We start from the raw sequence: 6,213 nt of genomic DNA, 5'->3' as shown, positions 1-6,213 counted from the left end.
CATCCTGGATAAACCGATTTGCTTTTAACCTTTCGACCTCCTCCTTTACGGCTTCGTCCAGGAGTCTTTGTTTATGTTGCTTCAGGGGGAAGCTCTTATATATATTGAGTGCATGGCTTATAACACTCGAACTAATCCTTATCATATCCGAGTGCGACTGTTCAAATACATCCTGGTATTCTTTCAAAAAGCAAGTTAATTGCTATCTTGAACTTTCGAAAATATTTTTTTTCCTATTTTTACCACCCTCATGGTATCTTTATCATCGAGCTTTACTTATTCAAGCTCCTCCAATGGTTCGAGATCGACCCAGGGTCGATCTCTTCTTCTATCTCGAAGACGGATCCGTCCTTCTCCCGAGTAATCACAAGCGTCTGTGCACTTATTTGGTTTTTCCCTTTCATGTAAATGCTATAGCATTCCCTTGCAGCGAGCTGATCACTCTTTAGTGTCCCAATGCCACTATATGTCAGGAACTTGACGAACAAATGCCTAATAGACGGTCTCCCGAGCAATACGATGTAGGCTGATGAGGCGTCCACCACCACGAACTCCATCATCTTGGTTACCAAGACTGGATAGTCTCCCAAGGTTACGGGGAGCTCAATGGATCCCGTACAAGAGATCCCTTCCCTGGAAAATCCATACAATGTTGTTGCACAAGCTTTTAAATCTCAAAGTGTGAGTCTCATCTTTTCTAGAGTGGCTTTATAAAGGATATTAACAGAGCTCCCGTTATCTATCAGGACTCTGCGCACCCTTTTGTCCGCGAGCTGAAGTGTGATGACTAGGGGATCGTTATGAGGAAACTGGACATGTGACACATCCTCTTCTGTAAAAAAGATGGGTTGAGTTTCAACCCTCAGTTGCTTCAGAGCTCGTGGTTCAAGTTCCTAGGGAGAACTGTCTCCAGTCTTGAGCTCGTTTATGTATATTTTCTGGGCATTTTTGCCCGATCCAGCAAGGTGCAGTCCACCAGAGATGGTTACCACATTCTCCACATATATTGGGGGTGGTCTATCATCCTCCTGTGCTCAGGTATTGTTGTTTTACTAGGTAGGTTGCACAGACGCTGCCCTATGTCCTGTCGAGGCATGATTAGTATTCCAGTTTCTCACATATTATTTGAAATATCATCTCGAGATCAAGCCTTCGATATTGTCTTTCAGTTGTCGACACTCATCAGTGGTATGTCCGACGTCTCTGTGGAATTTGCAATACTTATTGGAGTCCCGCTTCGCCTTCTGATTCAACATTGGGTTAGGTCGCCTAAACGGGCCTGATTCTCATTAGCGAGGAAGATATTTTCCTAAGTCTCATTGAGCTTAGTATAAACCGTATAAATGGAGAAGTACTTGTCTCCCTTCTTCTTTTCCCCCCGTCCGCCTCGGAGTTATTCCCTTTATTTTTCTTTCTTTTTGAAGGGTTATCTCTGGAGGGTCTTGATGTCGATGGGGTAGCCGAGGTCGAGGCTAAGTTAACATTTGTCATTGTAGTTATGGGATGAGGGGTCAATTTTAATGCTAACCTCGCCTCCTCTACATTGACAAATCTCTGGGCCCTCTTATTGAACTCGGTTATTGTCCTTATAGATTTTCTTTTCATATCATCCCAAAGGGGACTCCTTGGTAATATACTAGCTCTTACAGCCATAAGGTGGCCACCGTCATCAACGTTGCGGGCTCGTGCCACCTCTATATTAAACCTTGCGAGGTAACTTTTCAACGATTCTCCCTGCTGTTGTCTGACATTGGTTAAAGTTGAGGCTTCGGGCCTGACACCTACCATGGCCTTGAACTGTATCTTAAATTCCTTTGCTAACTGATCCCAAGATGAGATTGAATGCTTTCTAAATTTTTTGAACCCGTTTTTTGCTGGTCCTGTCAGAGTTGTCGGGAACAACATACACCGGAGCTCATAACCAACAATGATGGCTCGCATGATGGTATTGAATGTGCTCAGATGGCTGTATGGGTTTGAGTTCCCGTCAAAATGGAGCTACGTGGGGTATCCTGAACCCCTGAGGAAATGGCGTATTGGAAATATGTGGGGCAAAAGGCTCGAGCTCCTCATCGGAGTCATCAGCCTTGTCCCTATTCCTTTCATCCTAAAGGAGCCTGAACACCCTTTCGAGTTGGTTAATTCTCTCCTGGACCAAGTCCACTAGAGGTTGAGCCTGTGATTGGAGGAGCTGGTTATTGTTTATAAAAACTCCAACTCCTTGTTCCGGTATAAGGTTATACTGATTCCTATATGTCGGTTGTTTTCGACCATTCAAATGGTCGCGCAAATTGGGGTGTGCAAGATTGTCTTGCCTCGGTTTTGGTTTAGGTGATCTCGAAGGTCAGGATGATTGCCCTAATTCTCGGTATCCCTGGGTTCAGTATTATACATGCTTACAGACCTAGTGTGGTCTGAGCTCCCACTCATGAAACTAACGTTTCTCTCTGGCTGATGGGCTTGGTGGTTACGAGGTGGATCTTCCACCGACCTTCTTGCTCCAATTGTTTGTGATCTCAACATATGGCTTCCCACCGGTTGGGCAACCCTGTGTTCTCGAGTCACTTCCCTCTCGCCCCCATGTCCAAGTTTGGCTCGACGGTTCCTATCTCGACTGCTACTGCGAGAGGGCCTTTGTGGTGCAGGCTTCCCTGCCTGGTTCCTATGAGGAGCTGATCGAGGTGCCTCTCGAACTGGTGAGGGGTGTCTTATAGGAGATGGTGGTGGCCTCCCATTGTTAGGTCTGGAAGGTCGAGAATTGGTCCGGACAGGTTCTGAGTTGTTCCTGACTGATTCAGGGTTAGAACTTCGAGTTGTTGGAGGAGCTCGATTATTCCCTGTTCCTGTAGATACTTCTGCAGTCGGGTTGCCAGTAATATCAGTTTGAGTATTTCTCCTAGGATGTTCATCGCCAGGGTTTGCCCTGGGCCTTGGCTGAGCCTACTGGGCCCTTGCTCAGCTCTCCTGATGGTCGTGCTCCCTCAAGGACGTCCTATGGGCCTTCGGGGTGGTGCCTGGACCTCAACGACTTGTCTGGCCAATTCTTCATTGCGCCTTGTAGCCTCTGCCAATTGTTGGCGCAGTTGGCGATTCTACAGTTCAACAATGGGAATATACCTCTCTGGATTATAGTAGAGGTCCTCGTCAGGCCTTGGAGCAGGCGGTCCCTGGGAGTTAGAGGATGCACTTCCCTCATCTGGGCCGTGGTCAGTCATTGGATGCTTCCCAGGTCGACGTGGGTAATCTTTAGCGTGAGGAGTTTGCTCCTCAGGTATTTGGGGCAATGGTCACCCACCAATACCTGGGTTGTTTGTAGTGGCCATTGGTAATTCAGGAGGTTTTTGACTAAAAAATCCAACAATTTGCTTAATGCTCTCAATGAAAGCACCAAACTATTGACGCTGTTTTTCGTCAAGTTAAATTAGAAGAACACTAAACAACTATTTAAGAAATAATGAAAGAATAGTAGGGTTTTTACGTGATTTAGCAGTTAAAATTTGCCTAGTCCACGAGTCAATATTATTGATTCATGATACTCTCTCAAAGCTTTATCAAAGCGATTCAACATAGTATTCTTAGTACCAAATTGTGCGTGTTTACAAATGAAATTCTCCAGGCTATTTATAGACCTGGTTAACAAAATATCTTCCCCTTATTTTGGGAAGTTACAATTCAACTATGAAATAAATATAATTAAATGCATTAATTACATAATATCCCATAATAATTGGGATTTAATATCAGATAATAACAAATCCCTAAGGAATAGGGATCTCCTAATAGTTGTCGTGTACAAAATATGTTGCTAACCTCGAACGCAAGGTTTACGCGTATTCGAGATCGACCAACACTTCGAGCTCGTTATTATAGTTAGCCTCATCCTTAGCCAATGATTTCATCGAGCTCAATCTTCGGAGACCAACACCTTCGAGCTTGCACTAAGACTCGAATTACACGCATGCCTCGGGCCTCAAAGAAGATTCATTCTTTCGAGTTTGATGCTGAAGCTCGAGCCTTCTGAACTTGTGTTCGAATACCAACAGGAACAAGTCATGAATCAAGCACATTTCTACAAGTGGAGCTATTACTTGTCATTTTCGAGCTTACGCTTTACGAGCCTACATTTTGAGACTCATTTATGGTGGTGTCGAAATTTGGATGTAACAGTTAAATAGATAAGCATAGTGATAAAAGTATAGTTAATGAGAGAAACAATATAACCGAAAGTTTTGGAGGCGATTTAAATTTGGAGGTTGTGCTCGATTTTGTTGACTTTGGTCTAGTGATGCACACGGAGCGGGGAATTGGCGGGAAGTGCTCCCTCTGTCTCTGTCCTTGCCCCATCCCCGCTTGTTCCCTGTCGGGGACGAGGTGGTGAATTCCCTATCGGGGCGGGGAATCCCCACGGGGAACTCATTTATTTAAAAAATCAATTTTAGATTAAAATTTAAAAGAAAAATAGTAAATTATTTGTAAATTAAAATATTGCATAATATTTATGATTTAAAATACTAAACATTATCCCAAATAAAATTTAAAATATTAAATTTTTTACTAATATACTAAAATAACACATAAAGAAAGATATAAAATATTACAAAAATATATAATAACTTAAACGGATCCCGTCGGGGCGGGAGTGCCATTCCCGCCCCTGCCCCATTTAATATTTGAGGATTGAAAATTATACCCGTCCCCACTTTATTCCCCAGTTAGACGGGGATTCCGCGCCCCATGAGGGGCAGAGCCCCGTTCCCATGGGGAAAATGTGCCTCCCTACTCTAGTCACGATTTGATCTTGGCTGCATATGCTTCTTCTTCCGATTTGTTTCGCAACATGGATTGATTGCCAACGATAGTTTCATTCAGTGTGATGTTGAATTTGATACTTTTTATTGTGTTCTACTAATCATTAGTTTAGTTTATATTTTCGAATTTGATACTTTTTATTGTTTAAATTTTTAATTGAGTTTTTATTGTTTAACTAATTGGTATTGAAAAATTGGAAAAATAGATAAATAAATAAAGATCATAAACATCGGCAACTAAAAGAGAGTTAAAAAGATTTGGGGTCTCCAACGTTTAATACTTATATCACTTAGGTTCCAATTTTTTTTAGCAATTAGATCTCTACTTTTCTATTTTGGCTCACATAGATCCCTAATGTTATATTTTATTAAATAAAACCTAATTTATAAGGGTAAAATGAGATTTTTAACAAAAAATAATGCAGCACCTATTTATTTATTTATTTTTAACTAAATTAATTAATTAATTATTTCCAAATATATTATTGTGGTAAATTAACCTCAATATTCTTATCAAAATATTAAAAATTTATTTTCTATTATATCTCTAAAATATTTAATATCGCTTTTATATTAACTAGATTGTTATTTTTAATAAAAAAAAATTACATACTTTAAATTTTAGAAGCATTAAATCTATTGAGGGTGCTTCTATCTATAACATCATTTTTTTTTATCATTATACACATTTATATTTAAAGTAGAAATAAGTTTTAACAATTTATGAGGAGTTTAAATAGAAATATATGTAATGAAAAAAAATAATATTATATATAGCAACACTCTTAATAAATTTCATGCTTCTAAAATTTAAAATATGTAATTTTTTTTAATATTTTATAATATTTCAAGAAAATATTTAAATCAATTACCAAAATAAAATATTTGATAATAATTAATTAATTAAGAAGGTTTTAAAAAGAAAAAAAAATAAGTGCTATATTTTTTTATTTATTTTTTGTTAAAATTATATGTTATCCTTATAAACTAGAATTTATTTAATAAAATATTACTTTGGAGACTTATGTAAACTTAAAAATAAATGTTTACATCTAATTGCTACAAAATAAATATTAAAATTAAGAATTTAAGTGATACAAGCAGGAAGACTCGGGCACCCAATTGTTATTTACCAACTAATGCGAAAGATATTTGAATAGAAAATACTGTCTAATTTCAAGAAAGAACAGACCAAATTTCCAAATACAAACATAATAATTTACTTTGTAATATTCAATTCTATCCAAACGAAATATTAAGTTATATAAATATATATTTTTTTAAAAAAAACCCACGTAACATATACTCACTTTTAGTCAGAAACCTAAGTCCAACGCGTGTCCCTACTCTTAAGTGAGCTCGATGTTGTCAAATTACGAAAACACCCTCATTTTTGTTTTCATCT

The sequence above is a fragment of the Humulus lupulus genome, chromosome 3 (genome assembly GCF_963169125.1).
Source record: "Humulus lupulus chromosome 3, drHumLupu1.1, whole genome shotgun sequence".
Classification (NCBI taxonomy): domain Eukaryota; kingdom Viridiplantae; phylum Streptophyta; class Magnoliopsida; order Rosales; family Cannabaceae; genus Humulus; species Humulus lupulus.
Note: the sequence above shows the minus strand (reverse complement) of the source record.